The sequence below is a fragment of the Aythya ferina genome (genome assembly GCF_964211825.1).
Source record: "Aythya ferina genome assembly, chromosome: 3".
In the NCBI taxonomy this organism is placed as follows: Eukaryota; Metazoa; Chordata; class Aves; order Anseriformes; family Anatidae; genus Aythya; species Aythya ferina.
Genome location: NC_140298.1, coordinates 105,435,536 through 105,454,246, shown reverse-complemented (window position 1 = coordinate 105,454,246; position 18,711 = coordinate 105,435,536). Strand labels below are relative to the sequence as shown.

Below are 18,711 nucleotides of genomic sequence, written 5' to 3'. Positions count from 1 at the left end.
AAAAGACAAGAGATTATCACTATAATAAGGATATGATGGATTGGAGATGTGTCCTGGTTTCAGTTAGAACAGAGTTAATTTTCTTCCTAGTAGCTGGTAGAATGCTATGTTTTGGCTTAGGATGAGAAGAGTGCTGATAACACCCCGATGTTTTAATTGCTGCAGAGCAGTGCTTATACTAAACCAAGGACGTCTCAGCTTCTTACTCTGTCCTGCCAACGGGCAGGCTGGGGGTGCAGTAAGAGCTGGGAGGGGACAGACCCAGGACAGCTGACCCAAACTAGCCAAAGGGGTATTGCATACCATCTGACGTCATGCTAAACAATATATAGGGGTGGCTAGCCGGGCGAGGGGGGGCTGGACTGCTTGGGGTTAGGCTGGGCATCGGTCAGCGGGTGGTGAGCAATTGCATTGTGCATCACTTGTTTGTACATATTATTAGTAGTAGTACTATTATCAACATTGTATTATTATTATTATTATTGTTATTGTTATTGTTATTATTTTCCTGACTTATTAAACTGCCTTTATCTCAACTCACAGGCTTCACTTTCCATTTCTCTCCCCCGTCCCAGAGAGGGAGGGGGGAGGGTGATCGAACGGCTGTGTGGTGTTTAGCTGCCGGCCGGGTTAAACCACGACAAGATGTCAGAACAAGGTTCTACATATCCAATGCTAAAGGAACAATCAAACTAAGTTTAATGAGTGATGCAGACACAGACTTTCCTTTTCAGGATCAATTAGGAAGTCATGGTTAAGGCATATGTGATGCACTGAATTCCATAAGGTTCTAAATATGATTTGTCCTGATCTGTAATGGCAGTAATATTCAGTATTGTTTAGTTGGATGTGCCTTTATCAGAGATGAGTAACAGCTCTAAGTGCAGAGGAAACTTCTGTTCTGCAAGTTATCAGTTTTAATAACATCCCCCAGCCCTTTGGCTGACAAGCCCAGTCTCTTCCATCCCCTTTTTGTATATCCTTGGCACTTTGAAGTTTCCATTATTTGATTTTTTATTTTTTTATTTTATTTTTTTTTTTCTGAGGATGCTAAACGTCACTGAAAATGCCAAAATCTGTCATTATAATTGCCATAGATTGAACTTTTCAATTGAAGTCAGCAGTCAGCTCACAGCCGACTTAGTAACAGTTGGCCCAACTCCCTCAGATTTCTTGGAGGAGAAGCTGTGATAGCTGGGAATGTCAATCCCCCTCCGTTCTCAGAATTGTTTTTGCTGAAGTTAGTAAATCACTTCAGAGACTTCTTTCTCTGGTGCTTTTAATCTTGAGGGTTTGCAATTTACAGGGGAAATAGTTGTTGAGGGAACCTTACACAGGTAGTTTGGGAAAAATTCTTCAGCTCTGATAAACAAAAAGGGAGATCAATGTTATCTCAAATCACACACTATCTTATTTTATATAACCTTGCTTAAAAAGAAAAAAATAAAAAATAAAAAAATGGAGACAGAGAGAAATGGGAACATGCTACACATCAACCTGCCACTGATGGTGCAAAGGCTAATGTTATCTAGTAACCACAGGGCTAAGCACAGGCACAGATTGTAACACCACACAGGGTTAACCTAAGGTAAATACCTGGCAGCTTGTCTTTCTTACTCTCTGGCAACACTTGTGTAACTTGTCATGCCAGTGAAGTCATACAGAATTGAGCAAAACTAGCTGAAACCAAATATGCAGAGAAACATATTTGTCATTGCACTTAAGCTGACAGCTGTAGCAATTTTCTGTGAGCAGACATACACAGCTTGATGACAAAGAGGGAAGCTTGTGTGGATTTCTAATTGCGGAGTTCTCTTGCAGAGGCCACTGATAATGGGCCTCTGATTTTAAGAAGGATTAAGAAACAGTCAAAACCAGGTGGTTTGTTTGGATTTAATATGCACAAATCATTGGGAATTTCTAACTGAATTAGGGAATAAGTTTTCCAGATTTTTCAAGAGGAAGCAGAAACTATTTTAAGATTCAATGTAGGATAGAAGTAATAAGATAATAAAAAATGGGTCACTACTTCACAAAAAGTATAAGGAGAATTCATTAAAACCAGTAGTAACAGATGTAGGAAGTCTTCATTTTCACCACCATTTAACTGATCACTGTGACATTGACAACAGTATTAAAGGTGACACTGAATTAAAAGTAATTCTAATCTACTTGTATGATGTCTCACTGAAAGCTCCCAACTTCAAACACATTACAAGAGGGTAACTATCCATTTAGGTGTCATCAAATTTATAGCGTGCACAAGGCAAATCGAGTTAAATTAGCCTGTGACAAACAAGTACTGTACTAACTCATATGACTTTGCATTTGCTGTTATAAGTGACCCTGGGACTACTCCCACAGCTCAGGTAATGCAGGTTGACTGGTTTTTCAGTGGTACTTTGTGCTTGTCTAAACAGTGACTTTAAAATGATTTGCTGAAAATGTTTGTATCTAAGCATTACTGAAAGCATAGTGAAAATAGATATCTACTCTTCACTCCATTGTGAGCAACAACAACAAAAAAAACATTTCTAAAGTATAACCCTAATTAGATATTAAATATATGTATATATATGAGAGAGAAATTCTATTTTGCAAGTCAATAGATATTTTCCTTATATTCCTCAGTACTTTTCTATGTATGGTCTTCAGTTCCCTTTAAACTGCAGCTATCACTTAGTTCATTCCTCAGAGCTCACTGCTGATACCCCCAATTCATCACTAGTTTTTTTTTTTTTTCTTGTTTCTTTTCACCTTTAAATTCATCTAGAGATTAAGAACCATTTCCTTTCTTTCACTGCTTGCTAAACCTATCCCGTTTTGACTTCCACTGTAGTGAAACTGCCATTCTGCTCTTTTTTGGTGAGCTTCAGTTGTCTTGAAGAAATTCAACCTTGTTGTTTTGACAACGTCACTGATGGTAATGCTCTCACAAAGCTATTTTCTCTCATCGTTTTCACAAATCTCTACTGTCTTCTCTCCTTATTCTTATCTCTCCAATTTCTCCTATAGTGAGTCCATATAGTTCTCTCTTTGTTACATAATGCATTTCCTGTATAGCCTCCCTGAAGAAAATCAACCCATGGCACATTTTCACCTTCCATTCTTCTGCTGATAAATGAAAAGCCTACCTTTTCAATCTGGAATCTTGATTTGTTTAGACAGAGAACCTATCCCTCAGAGAAAAAGCATAGAGTAATGGGAAAATGAAATACACTTCCCAGCTGCTTGGGAGCAAAACCACAATTTTCTGTCAAGCAATCAGAAATTGTTTGTTCCCAAGATTTTTGTCTCCTGCAGTCTTGGTTACAGTGATTATTTTATCCTCACTTCTCAAGTCATTCAGATTACCTCAGTTCCCAAAGTCAGTTAGCTATATTAATTAATATGTTCACCACACAAACTCCGATTTCACAAAGAAATTTCAAGCTCACTGTAAAACTCTTAATGGTCTCCAATTTATGAATTTAAGTCTCTAAGTGTCTCGTTAGGTTGGTTGGCCATGCTGTCCTGTGGGCATGGCAAGTCCTCCCTAACAGATCTGTGAATCCACCTTTTTGCCTCTTCTCAGAGCACACCACACTGTACATTCCCTTCAACCTAGTGATGTTTTAACTGGAACACAATGTGCTGCTATCTCCATTTTTATTTTTATTTTTTTTTAAATAACAGATAGACAAAATATGCAAAAGTCTTATAAAATGACATTTGAATAAAAATTACCCATAAGATACTGTTTAGGTATGAAGGAGGCAGATGTATGTTCTATCAACTGAAGAGGACCTGATGTGTTGAGTAAGAAAGTTTTACTATATAAACAGCTTTAATATTTGAACCACATTTCAATAATCATAGAATCATTAGGGCAGGAAAAGACCTCCCAGATCTGGTCCAACAATCCCCATAACACCAATATTACCCACTAAACCACATCCCTAAGCACCACATCCAACTTTTCCTTGAACACCCCCAGGGACAGTGACTCCTCCACCTCCCCAGGCAAACCTTTCCAACGCCTGACTACTCTTTATGAGAAGAAATTTCTCCTCTTCTCCAAACTGAACCTCCCCTGGGACAACTTGTGGCCATTCCATTTTGTGCTACTGCTAGTTATCTGCAAGAAGAGGCTGACCCCCATCTCCCCACAACATCCTTTCAGGTAGTCGTAGAGATGATATGTTTAATGATAGCAATATTTGAAAGTAATTACTGAAATTTATGGTGATTGGTTCAGATCTTTCATTAAGAGTACATTTGTACTACAAACTGACAATGACAGAGTAGAATAAGTGTGTTACAAGAAGTCAACATGTTTTTTTAAAGCACTTTTACAGTCTCATTTTTATGTTTTCTCTTGTAACTTCAGTAGATTAAATTTAAAAAATAATCACTTTGAAAACTATTTTTTTTCACAAATGACAAGCTAAAGTAATATGTAATGAAGTGAATAGTGTGGATGAAAAGCAAAGCAAAAAGAAAAACAACACTAAAAGCAAGCTTTGAATGATTAGATCATTAATACAACAAATACATGTAACATTAGCTTTATACAACTTGACAGCTTTTTAAATATGTCTTCCGTATGCATAAAACTCAAAGAAAACTCAAAGAATATAAAACTTGTGTAAAACCAAAATTAAGATAGCAGTATGTGACATAATAGCTTTGGTAAAATGTTTCTTGTTCACGATGTGGTTTCTGGAATCACGAAGATTAGTTCTTTGCATCAAACATCAAAGAGGCTGGCACAGACAGAAGAGATAAACTCTGCCCCCTTATGAGCTTGTTCATGTCGCTTCTTACCCATTTAAATTCTAGTTAGGTTGATCAGCAATGAGAGAAAAGCTTTAAATTGCATTATTAACAATAGGTTAAATCTTAGACTGCTGATTAAATCAATTTCTCTGAGATAAAATCATAATAGGCATTGGCTGTGTTCATCTGACAAGAAACATGTCATTGGTAATGCTTTGTGTTGCCTTTAATGAGTCTGATTGTCATCTTCCAGCAGGGAGAGCATAAAAGGCACCTGCAGGTCTGGGTGAATGGGATCACTGATCGATCACGTTGTCAGGGCTGTCAAGCATTTGGGAACAGCTGAACAAGTACATAAAATCAATGCTGTGGTGTATTTATATGGAGTCTGCCCAGATTAGTCAGCTGATTGAAAATTTTGGCAGAATCAGTTATACGCTAAATATCATTTGCAAAATTATATTTACCTCACAGTACACATGTTTAAAAACAACTGAGTTATTTAATAGAGTGTGTGATTTTTTGTTTTTGAAAAAAAAAATAAGAAATTTATTTATCATTTTGGCCAACTTTGTCTCTGGGTACAACTGCAGCCTAACTTTTTTTGTTTGTTTGTTTGTTTTTTTCTGACATGAAAATTATTACATTCTTAGTTTTATTTATTATTGATATTTAGCTTCTGCCTCCCATTCACTGAAAGGTAGTTACATTTTAGCAATTATCTTTGCTACTGTTCAGCTATTTTACAAAGATTAGGTTATTCTAGAAAGAAAACAAGCAGATGAATAGAGGAGTCCCTCCTTCTCCCTAAGGAAACTGCATACTTGCTCACTGTGGTCCAAATCACCTCCCTGGTAATGGAGCCAGAAGAACCCCAATGAAGAGGTGCAGCAGGAGGAACTGACTGCTACATCCAGCTCAACCCGCTCCAGCAGCTTAATGGATGCACAGGTGAGCCTCTGGTCTGTGATAGTCTTTGGGGTTACTGGAAAGGGAAATAATAACATTAAAGCAGCAGTTCTGGGTCACAACCTAAAGCAGGTTTCTTTAAAACGTACAATTAACACGGTCATTTTTGCATGTAATGCAATGCATATCCATTTCTACTCTTCTGTTTTCTGATATATTTTCTGTTTCCTTTCTGTCACTCCACATTCATATGTTATAATTCATTCACTGGTTTTCCATTCACATCCTAATCTTCCCTCACTCCATTTTTGTCCTCAGGGACTCACTTTCTCACAACCCTCTCCACCTCTATCTTCTTTCTTCATTTGCTTGACTTATTTGTAGTCCATAAATTCACAGAGGGATGAAACTAATCTAATTCAAGCCTACATCCAAAAACAGCTTATTCAATTCAAAATTATTCTTTCTTTTGTTTATGATACATGACATTTTTTCTTTGCAGATGGATAGATTTCATGTTTGGACATGAAACGTATTACTAAGTTTGCAGGGCACTTTTTTTTTTTTTTTGTCTTTTCCTCTGTTTTTTAATCTTCTCTACATTTTTATCTTTGCATCAGTCATTCCTGCTTTTTGACTGTACAAGCTTGTTCCAACATTGTGCCTTCATGGTTAGTTTAGCTCTGTCACTTTCAGTAGGAGTTAATCCGTTTAAACTTTGTCATAGTTGTAGTAATGTAACATAACAATGGCCAAGTTCAACTATAAAGTAATAACATAAAGTTTTAGCATAAATTCATTTATCAGGTTGGGATAATAGGCATATTGCTCTTTCCAGCCCACATGTAACTTGCAAAGTCCCTTCCAACAAGCTTCCTGGATTAGACCTTCTTCCTCCCAGCTGTGAAACAAAAGATCATCTGATCTTCTCACACTGAAACACCAGAAGCTTCAACTTCTGCAGAGCATGGCTTACACTTTGTTTCAGGGGAAAATAAGGATATAAGGCTGAAGTTGTTCACAGTCATAGATATTTGAATTTTAGAAGACAATACAGTATTTTGCAGGATGATGTGTGTCCAGGTACCATTGTGATTGTTTTGAAACTTAGAGTGGATTGATAGTAATGCAACTGTGGTGGATTTAAACCTTTTAGAGTAAAACTGGAGAATTCACAAGATGTTCTTGTCAATGATGCAGCTGTGACTGTAAAGTTCTTATCTGATGACTAGTGATAACTCTAAATTAAAACTCTTAATTACAATTCTTTATTATAACATTATATATGAATGCATACCAGAAGTAGCTGGTGAGGGAGGAAGAAAAATCTCTAAGGATAGTAAGAACTCACAGGTGAATGTTTTGAATCCAAATATTCCAGGGCATGTTGTACATGTTACTCTGTAGCCTGTATTGGAAATACTGGGATAGAGCTGTCTTCTCCATACACCATATTTCACTTAAATTAGTGAGATTTTTGCTTCCTTGGCAAAGGCAAGAATGAGATCTCGGTGTTTAAGTTGCCATGGCCAATGTAAAAAGCAGCATCTCACTGCAGGTGTATGGCCAGGTCTCTGCTGAAATGTGTGCAGTCTAATGTTTCCTAAAAAGGAAAACACTTGTCATCACTGTCATTGATTTGCTGAAGTATAGCATGAGTGCTTTTCTTCCTTCCTTGATCTTTCCTACCCAGTGGTGTCATATCCGTAACATCCTCTTCCCCTCTATTTTCTGATTACCAGATATAAGACTTTTTGAGAAAAATTCCATGATTTTTAACTTCTAAAGAGTTTTCTCTAATCTAGACTACTATTGTTAAAATCTGAATTGATAAATCATTCCAAAAGAACAAGCATCTAAATTTCTGGGAAGGAAAAAAAAAAAAAAAAAAAAAAAAAAGAAAGTTTTCAAACATGATATATGCGTAGCTTTTTAGCTTTTTAGTTTATTTCTTCTTTGTCTGTCAACATCTCAGAGAACTAGGCAACAGGCAACAACAGTTGTACACAAGCAGAAAAGTATTGCCCGCAAGGTAACACATTCCCTCTCCCTCAATATCCCTCTCAATATAGTATTTCTGTTCATCAGCTTTACTTCAGTAGTTTAATTAAATGGTGAGACCAGAAAATGAGTGCTGCAACTCTGGAAGGTGATGCCATCTCTGCCCCAGTTTTACAAGTAGCCTTATGCGGCAGTTCATAGAAGAGCATTATTCCATAAGCCTCTGACAAGTTTGCTGCTGCTTCTCACTCCTGCAGCTATAAACTATCTCACTCCAGATAGCTATAAATTGGGGAATGGCTGTGTTCTTTATTTCCTCTCAGTAGGTGTCTGTAAATCAAACCCAGCAGGTGTATCCCCCGTTTTCATATGACCCCAACAGTCGGATGTGTTAATAGTACTAGCCACTCCAGATCCCCTTTAAATGACTGAATAACATTGGTGAAACATTTTAATTTTTTTCTGTGCTATAAATAAACTGCAATTACCATGTACATGGATTAAGAACATGTCTCTGGAATGCCTGCTAATAAACTCTGTTTCTTGAAAGTTACGTCTTTTGTATTACTGCCATGCCTCTGTTTGATGTCCTTGAAATCCTGATGTTAGAATTCTTTACCTTCTAACTAATTTGTAAATTATTTTTAAATTTATTCTAATTATTTCTCTAACATTCCAGTAGTTATGTACAGGAATAAGTATTTATAACTTTACAGAATGTGAATTAGCATTTGAATTTTAAAATAGCTTTTGATTACCAAGATGGTTTCAAAGTAAATTAAAAAAAAAAAAAAAAGACTAGCAGACACTGTCATATAGATTGTGAGTTCCTATGTACTTTAAAATGTATGAATTGTGACATGATCCAGGGAACTTTGAAACTACATCAATTATTTTGCATCTGGCATTGCACACCACCTGCATAATGAGAGCAGAGGGCTTGATGATTTTTGAAACTCGTTTCCGTGGATGGTCACATGAGTGCATTGTATTGTTCTCTAGACAGATGGAAAGCTAGTAATGTCCCAGAATTCAAATATGACTTGTATTGAATCTTGGCTTATATTTTACTTTGTTTGTTTGTTTTGTTATTTTGGCATATTCTGATATATCAAAAGCAGAGCATTTTTTTCTGAAGAGCAACTTAAATTATATACATCTATATCCTTCCTTCTACATGCAGTTGGGCTGCCCCAGGGGAATTGAAAATAGAATTTGATATATACTGTCTGAAAGGGCACATTTTAATATCTACAGTTTCATTGTTTATTGCGTTTCAGATAGATTCTGTAGCCAAATAAATTAATGTATGCAAACATTTGGCTCTTTCTATGTTCTCCAAATACTTTTACTTGCATCAGAGCACTGTTTCTAAAAATTTACTCCAGTACAGAAGATCAGTTTAAGAAGGGCCAGAGCTGGCACAGTGAAGGTATTCTTATTTTCCAATGGTGTTTCACATGTTGCAAGTAACACAAGCTCCCAGCAGCAGAATATCAAAACTCTGCACCACTAAATACAGTTGTACATAGCATAATAAAAAATATTTGTACGTCCCTTCATAGTTTAAAATAATAATAATAAGTAATGCAATGCTGGTTGACAAAGAATATTGTCCTGGTTTTAGATGTAATAAAGTTTTCTTCCTAGTAGCTGGTATGGTGTTGTGTTTGGGATGGAGGATGAGAATAATGCTGATAACACACCGATGTTTTAGTTGTTGCAGAAGAGTGCTCACACAGAGCCAAGGACTCTTCCACTTCTCATGCTGCCCTGACAGTGAGGAGGCTGGTGGTACACGAAGAACTGGGAGGGGATGTGGCCATGACAGGTGATCCAGACTGGCCAAAGGGTTGTCTTATACCATAAGGCATCATGCTGAACAATAAAAGCTGGGACAGAAGAGGGAAGAGAAGAGAATATTCAGAATAACGGTGTTTTCCTTCCCAAGAAACTGTTATGTGTGACAAGCCCTGCTTTCCTGGCAAAGGACAAACATCTGCTTGCTGATAGGAAGAAGTGAGTGAATTCCTTGTTCTGCTTTGCTTGTACACACAGATTTGCTTTACCTAGTAAACCATCTTTATCTCAACCCCTGAATCCTTACACTTTTACCTTTCTGATTCTCTCCCCCATCTTACCAGTGACAGGGAGTTACTGAGCATCTGTGTGATGCTGAACTGCCTACCAAGGCTAAACCACAACGGATCCAGACTGGACATTGTATTCAGAAGTGGTATCACAGATGCCAAACAGAAGAGAAGTATCACTTCCCAGAAACCGCAGACTACACTCTTGCCAATGCAGGATAGGTTGGGCCACCCATGTTGCAAGGCCTCACTGCTGATCCAGGCTCAGACTTGATGACAGGAATCCACAGGCCTTACGCTTCAGAACTACTTTCCAGAAAGTCTTCTCCCAGTTTGTACTGGTGCACAAGGTTATTCCTCTCCAGGTGCAGGACTTGACACACGCCTATGATGAATTTCATGGAGTCCTGTCTGTTCTCCTCTCCAAAGTTGCATGGGCCCTCTGAATAGCAGCCCAGCCCTCCAGCACTTCAACCAGTTCCTGCAATTAGTTAACATCCACAACACTGTTGAAAATCAGCTTTGATTTGATATGTCTGAGATCAGTAGACCAGTGGTCTAACCAGGACTAAACTTTAGGTCTCTGATGCCCTTGAATTGAAAGTCAAGTTGGTGCAGAAAGACCCCTATGAGGACTGATGAAGTATACCCATGTCAAAAGACAATCTTGCTTGGTGCAGAAGGGATTTTATGATGGATGAACCTTTAATCTTTATGACAAATAAGGATAGTGGAATATATTTCCAAAGAGGATGCCTCTTCACTCTCCAGTATTGTTATATGAAGGTAATATATGGATTTCTTGCTAGGAATCATTCCTCCTCCGCCCTACAAAAATATGTCAACTTCCTGAACAGAAAAAAGTTATTCTTCCCTGACTAAAGTAATGTAGGTATAACACAAAAAAAATTAATTGAATCAAGTGAATGGGTATTTCTATTTGACATTCTGTATTTCAAAAATAAGATATCTTTTAGATTGTATTTGCTTATAAGAAAGAATCTTTTATTCTTGCCTGAAAAAAAAAAAAAAAAAAAAAAAAAGTTGGTTAATTTCTCCACCTAAAATGAATTTTTACAGGCAGCATATAACACCTTGAAAGTAAGGTGTTAATGGAAGTACTGACTGACCTTTAACAACCAGAACAAATGGCTTATCTGTAACAATCAGATTTAAAAGCTCCTCGGATACTTGTGCAAGTGCTTGATTTTTGATATGTGCTTATTAGACAGAAATTGAAGATTTAAATGGTTTGGATTAACTTTACTAGTAGAATTTTTGTTTTAATTGATACCCACAATAACAATGTGTTTAACCATCCAGTGTTTTGAATAGGATGTAAGAACCATCTTCCAAAGGATTTAGACTTAGTAATGACTTTTTATTGTTACTACATGGCTGTCTCTCACTTTAATGCCCCGTGTCCTGATTCTCCTCTGCTTATCAATTTCATCAGTCTGAGAAAATAATTAAAAATTTTATTAACAACAACGAAAATATCTAAGAAAACTCTCCGAGTTTGAGATTCAAGGTTCAGATCCAGTATAAGAATTCCCCCAGAAGCAAAAATATTTAGTTTTAGGGGTTGTAAGATTTTATTATTATTATTTTTATTTTTTGGTGGTGGGAGTTCATTTGGAGGACTGTGTAATTCTTTTGTTTGTGTAATTGAACATAACTGTAATTTATCCATAGGTTAAATAGGTTTCTGGTCATTCTTAAATGGAATGACTCTTAAAAGTTTTAGATTATATAGGCTTGTGGATCAACATCACAGCATCTAGCTTACACCTGGATGACTCTAGGAAGAGGATTAAGATGAGTTAGATGACGAAGGATAGCAACCTTGAGCTATCCATAGATGTCAACCACTTCTTCTGGGCCAGGTCCTACACACTCCCTTTGGCAGTCAATTAGGAGAAATAACTATTAGAGAAATGGGGATTTATTTTGGTGTTATTCATCTGGCTTCCATATCAGCATGTATCTTGCATGAGATGTATACTTTAGGATGAAATGAATTACAAACTAAAAATGGCAATTGCTTCCAATAACTATAAGGGGAATTTAAATTATTAGCTCCTAAATAGGTGTCTGTAATGCATCTGTTTTTTATCAGGTAAATTTCATATATTGCCTTAGGTGCCTAAAAGCTTTTTACAATATAGACTTTAGATTTATTTAGATTTAACTCAAAGTAAATAGACAGATTTTCAAAGGTACTTCAATGCATCAAAACAGAGTTAGATTCCCATTATTACGTTCAAGCATTGAATTAAAGATGAATTATTACCTAACTTTCTGAGATACACTTGAAAGTAATGTCAGCATCTGACTACAATTCTAACAATTGAATACATTTGAAAACTGAACCTTACATCTTCAATTTACCTCTGAAAGCAAAATGCCTCTGACAAAATAAATAAATCCAATTTCTAGAATTTCCCTTTATTTTCATTTCAGTATTTCATGTACTATCACAAAGGCACAATTAAAGGGACATAAAGATCATAAATGTATGCAGAAATGTGCTTGATTCCATTCTTTATGCAACTGACAACAGAACAAAATTACATAGTAAAAATCCTTCCTTACTTTCAATCACTTTCACAGCCTAGTATCAAGGTTTTGTGTTGTATAGAGGGACAGGACAATAATTTTGTACTATGTTGGAGTAACCCAAGTTTGTGTTAGATCAGGTCTTCATTTAGGGTTCAAAATGAAACATAACTTGTTTGCTGTCAGTGACTTTTTGTCACTGACATCAATAATGTCAATAATACCTTTTGGTAAATTTCAATTATGTATTTATTAAAACAAATATATTAAGTTGAGGTGTTGAGATATTGTACTGAGACAGATCTGATTTCTGCAATATCCATTGAACTACTTAAATCATTATATGTAATTATTAAATATAATTGTTATAATAGAGACTGTCCCACTTGGCTAGAAGACTCCTAAGAATGATGTACTAGAAAATAACTTTAAATTGCATGCCCTCATCTCTCAAACTGCAGACATGAAGAATTTTCTATTTCCTAAGCTAAATATCCTTTCTTTAACTCTGTAATAAGCATTCAGATAAATTACTCTTATATAGCTCTAATCATTTATCTCTGAGGTGTGTGGGAGATGACTTCTGGCTTTCCAATGAGAATTACTCTGAAATACTTTTCAAAAGTAAGTTTTTAATTTTTTTTTGTTTGTTTGTTTGTTTGTATGTTTTTAATTTTCCTTTATTCAAATTATTTTAAATGCAGGAAAAGGCCTATATAACCATATAACCAGGCTGGCACTTGAACCTTTCTGCAATACACAGTGGCGGTGCTTCTTTAAAGGAATTATAAGTGGTTATTTCTTGGTTTAAAAGCAATGTTTAAATAGCAGAATTATTGGTATGATTCCTGGCAGCAGGTACAATTTGTTGGGATTGCAGATATTACAGTTATTTCAAAGCTGGGTCTAAATTTATTTGCTTTATACTGAGTGAACACAAAGAGCTCCTTACCTTGATCCTTCCTAGATGTTTCTGTTCTTTTGGTTTGGAAATTTTTTAGACAGTTCATTTGGGTATTGTGAAGAATAAATGCAAAGAAATTAGGAAAGCCAAAAGAAAAACATAGAATAGCTGGTCTGGTTTTGAGACTTTATATATATATATATATATATATATATATATATTTATGTTTCTTCCCATTGCTCTTTTCCTGAGCCTGTCCTGGAAGTGTCTTCATAAGCTCTGAACCAGCTTGAACTTTGATGAGAACTTCTCATCTTTTGTAATATTTTCATCAGACAAGTCCCCCAGTAAAAGCAGAGCCACTTGAGACATGAGTGGGCTCTTCTGAAAACAATTCTCTTGACATGGCCTAATGAATAGGCAGTGAAGCTTACAATAGACTTTTCCTCCTGCGTCATCATAGTAATTGGACTGTGGTCATGGTCATACTGCAGAGCAAATGTGATTGCTGAAAGCTCTGAATCAGAAATGCTTTGGGTTTTGCTTGGCAATACTTGGTTTTATACCTCCTGGATTCTAGGGGTTTTGGAATGGAAGCTTGTTCGCATTCCACTAGAGAAAGGAAGATATTCCAAGAAATTCTACCTTATCTTTGAAGCATATGGAAGAAAAATAGCACATAGTATTCTCCATTTTATTTTATTTTCCCTCAATGTTTTTTACCTTAAAAGAGGAAAACTTATTTTTGTTTCATTGCTTTTTTCCCCCCCTAAAAGCAATGAGGAAGATGCAAATTCAGACTATCAAAGGGTATTTATAATGAAGCTACAAAGTCAGTTTCAAGGCAATTTAATTACAATAAAATGTCTCTCACTTATATATGAGGATCTACTTTCTATAGCAATCAATACAAGTTTTTGCTTAAGGCAAAACAGATAGAAATTCCTTTAGAAAAAAAAAAAGAATTAGGATTAGAAGTGTTTTTCCACCAGAGGCTTAAGAATAAAAAGAGAATTTATTAAGATAGAAAATTTGGAAGAAACATTTTAAAAATCAGTTAATAATGTATTATTAATAGGTTCATAGGGGATGTGGTTATCCAGCAGATTTAGATACTGGTCTCCTACAGAAGAGCCCTATTTGTCTGTCTTCTCCCACTCTTCCTCTTCTACTCTCCCTCCTAGTTTCAGACTGCTCTGGATTTGAGAAAATTTTCATTTTCAATCTAATATTTACTGAAAGTTTTATTTTTATTCATAGTTGTTCTCTGAGTATTAATGCTTTATCAGAATCATACCAGGTACACATCGAATATTGTAAAGCCATAATCACTAAGCCAACCATCAACCTGACCTAAAAAGTGCCATCTCCAAACAATGTCCCTTCACACCACATCCACACATCTCTTAAATGCCTCCAGGACTCCACCACTTCCTTGGGCAGCCCATTCCAATGCTTGACAACACTCTCCTTGAAGAAATTCTTCCTATTGTCCAATACATATCTATATAAAACTTCCCTGGAACAATGTGAGACCATTTCCTCCTGTACTGTCACTTGAGAAAAGAGACCAACACCCACCTTGTTACAACTTCCTTTCAAGTATTTTTAGAGAGTAGTGAGGTCTTCTCTCAGCCTCCTCTTTGTAGACTAAACAACCCCAATTCCCTCAGCTGTTTCTCATAACACCTGTTTCTAGTCCTTTCACCTGGTTTGTTGCTCTTCTCTGCATATAGTCAAGCAATTCAGTAACCTTCTTGTAATGAGGGGACCGAAACTGAACACAGGTCTTCGTATGAGTTCTCACCAGTGCCATATACAAGGGGACAATCACATCTCTAGTCCAGCTGGACATACTATTTCTGATGCAGGCCAGGATGCCTTTGGCCTTGTTGGACACCTGGGCACACTGCTGGCTCATGTTCAACCTGCTGTCAACCAGCACCCCCAGGTGCTGGTTATCAACAACACCATCAGACTAGGGACTCTACTGACTTGTTTATAAGCCTTATTTTCAAACTAATAACAGTATTCTTGGTGGAAGAAGAGAGTTGCAGCAAATTTATAACATTTATAACAGTTTACAAATAACTAGTCCCTGCCATAACTACATGAAAAAGAAAATTTAATTTTTGAAAATACTTTCTGAAATTCCTGTAGTTCTCAACAGGGTGTTTGCAAGATGATAGTTACAGATTCTGGAGCAATTCATTCAACAGCTGAGCCCAGAGTAGAAAAGAAATTGAAAATAATGCAAGATAGGGTTGAATGTACCAGGGTAATACATTGTACTGTGTGGTATAATGTAAAAGATCATCTTGACATGCAAAAAGAAAGGATTAAAAAGTATGTGGAAAGTTATTTTCCTAGAAAGAGAAATGCAGGGCAGATCTCAAAGTGAAATGAAGTCATGCTATTGGAACACGTGAATTATTGATTCTGATTTAAAATGTAAACAGGAATTCCTCTGAAAGTTTGATAGATATCATCCTGAAAAGTTGTGGGCAGATTATGAATAATAGCCACTGTGAAGGTCACGAACAGGAGCTTTTAGGTCAACAGAAATATTAGGCTCGAGCTGTCTGTCTTGATAACCTAACATACCCTGTTAACTATATGATATTCATAAATGGTTTGCAATATGCAAAGGTTTAGCACTGTATGCACAGATATTTTAAGACCATTTGAACTGTTAAGTAGTACATGATTTACTCTTTGCACAAGGCAGAATTTCTTATCCTAGGCTCTAAGCAACTTACCCTGGTTTCCTAACTTAACCACAAGGTCATCTTTTCTCTTGACCACAAAATTATTTTTCCGGTCTCATATAGGTATTTCAGGTCTTGTTCAATTATGGCTTAGATGCTTGCTCACTGAAGTAAGCAGCTGGAGCAGTTTGATATTTTAGTTCCCATCAACCAGAGAATAACACCTCATTGACTCTGGCAGGAGAAACGAAGTATGAACCTTCATCAAACATTTCAGTAAAAAAAAAAAAAAAAAAAAAAAAATTAGTTTAAGCTAAGGTTTTGTGACCTGTAGTTTATGCTACCAGTTTGTACAGCAAATGTAATGCTTTGTAAAGCATCTGAAGTTTGTTCAGACACTGCAACCTACATGTACAGCCAGAAGAAGTGGTCTACAGTGGGAAAAAATCTTGCTACAGCCATTAGTGAAGCAAATGCATGCCTAAGCCCTATAGCAGGTCACACACCCCGTATATGTGGGTTGTAGGCAGTCCCAATAAGTGACTGTTTTTCTTTCCTCTCCCTGTCCTCTGAGCACAGAGAAACAGCTTGCATTCAGCTCTTCCTGGTTGGTCTAATGGAAGAAAGAAAGGATGTGAAGACTTGCCACTCTCTGCCATGGCCTGTAGATGTGGTGAAAACTGTTCATATCTTCTCCTAACATATTTCCCAAGCCATAGAGCAAACTAGGGCACACAGTGTAGGTTCTGTGTGTCAGTCATAGAATCCAGCCATAATAGTCATAATGCTTTCCATGCATAAATGTCGCCAGAGTAAAATATTAATGTGTGTTACTGTGAATAATCCAGAAATGTCATACTGTAAGCTAAGAAAGTGGCTTCTCAGTTGCTTCCTGGCCATCTGTAACATTGGAACAATTGCTGTACTACATAATACAGATGAAGTGTGCCTTTGTGATCTCTAACTCCAGGTTTTCTCTCCCATGGAACAAACCTTGCAGAGTACATTTCTACCACAGAACTGTTGCTGTGAAATGTCCTTTATTCCACAGTCATTGATTATGTAATATGATCTTTAAAAAATAACTGTTGTCTATGACTTCTCAAATTGACTGCTTTTTCTTGGGTATGTTCATTCCCTATGGTGCTACCATTTTCAGCCTGAGAAATGATGTAAATTCAGAATTTGTTAAAGGATTCTTCAGATATTTCAAAAGCACTTGATTTTAAAAACTGTTGTTACCCAGCTTCTTAAAATGGATCTCCTTTGAGGTGACCCAGGTTGGAATACAAAATCACAGATCACTGCTGGTATTTTTGTCTCAGTCTAACCATAGATGTACTGCTCAAAGCCAGTTACCAAAGAAATTGAAGCCAACCTTCTTTCATGTGATGGAGGAGGTCTGGGAATGAAGAGTCTTGCTGTTCCTGTGTAATAATGAAACAAGGGCTTCTGGCTATAACAGCCTTCATATGTGTGAAATGCCGAGTCATCTGTTAAAACACATACTGTTGCATAAAATCTGACTTTAAAGTTTTTTTTGTTGTTGTTGTTTGTTTGTTTGTTTGTTGTTTTGTTTTGTTTTGTTTTGTTTTCCTTACAAATGGTGAATAGCCTCTGACTTGCCAATTGTTATCAAAGTTCCCATCCAGCAACGTCCTTCTGTCTTGCATAGCAAGGACCGAAGAGGGGGACTATAATCATACTCCCTTCTTTAGAGCAGTAAGTGGAGGGTGAAAAAGAAGGAGAGAAAGAAGAGAGGGCAGTGTAGACCAGCTGTAGTTTAGGCTGAGCTTCATGGTATAGAAATGTATACTGTAAAGCATCTGGAAAATTGTCTGTGGCTGGGTGTCCAAGCTAAAACAAAGTTATATCCTATTCTTTTGACCCCATACACTCAAGCAAATCACTCACCCACTGCATCCATTCTTTTCTGAAGGTGATGCCTTCCCTCACAGTGGCTCTGCACTTGCCACTGGGTATTCCAGCCCTTCATCACATGCATAGTGAATAATTTCCTTCACAGTTTGAATGTGTATGTTTTCATTTCTCACTCTTTCTCTTTTCTTTGCTTTGTCCCATGGGTTAGAAATCCCAAAAGAAGCCATGGGACACTCCAAGGCTGTTTGGTTTAGAAAGCAGCTGACATCATGTTTCCTTGTGCAAGAGAAAAAGTTTTGCACAGCACATAGGTGTTGTTCCTATGATTGTCTTCAGGAAAATTCTCTGCAGAAGTGAGGAAGAAAAGTTGTTTTTTTTTTTTTTTTTTTTTTTTTTCGAAAACTAAAGCTGGTCAGGCATTTTGCAAAAGAACTTGGGAGTCTTTTTCAGGCCAAGAGAAATCAGGAAGTTTCAAAATCTACCTCATTTCCTGCCAGCTCACCTTCCTTGCTGTACGTCATCCATGTGGCTAGCTGACAGGGAGCCAAGAGCCTGGTAGTACTGCCTGTTCAGCAGGAGGGCTCTCAGATCTGTACCAGCCTAGGGTGGGAAATAATGACCATTCTCCTCTCTGTTTATAAATAAATAAATAAGTAATCAATCATTCTCATTTATCTTGGTTTTACAGGATTTAAATTCCCTTTCCTGATAAACTATAGTCTCATCTGCATATACATTTTTAGATATAGTGAAATACAAACTCATCTCCTATTTTCATCTCTCTCCATTTCCAAAAAGCTGCCTCTTCCTCCACATATTTATCCTTTATCAAAGGTAGGACAGCATGTCCATCTTCTTTTTTTCCCTTTTCCTCAGTGCCAGTGCTAGCAACTGCAAGCTC

General features: G+C 36.7%; 2 long non-coding RNA genes across 2 annotated transcripts; one reads left to right on the top strand and one right to left on the bottom strand.

Annotated features, from left to right (window-relative positions):
• Window positions 1–349: 349 nt before the first annotated feature.
• Window positions 350–10,801, top strand: LOC311434814. The gene is made up of 4 exons (XR_014691744.1): window positions 350–398; window positions 5,571–5,709; window positions 6,506–9,687; window positions 9,813–10,801. It is a non-coding gene; the product is annotated as an uncharacterized lncRNA (long non-coding RNA).
• On the bottom strand, window positions 8,911–17,437 carry LOC311434816. Its single transcript, XR_014691746.1, has 2 exons — window positions 14,803–17,437; window positions 8,911–10,773 (listed from the first exon to the last, which is right to left on the bottom strand). It is a non-coding gene; the product is annotated as an uncharacterized lncRNA (long non-coding RNA).
• Window positions 17,438–18,711: the final 1,274 nt, after the last annotated feature.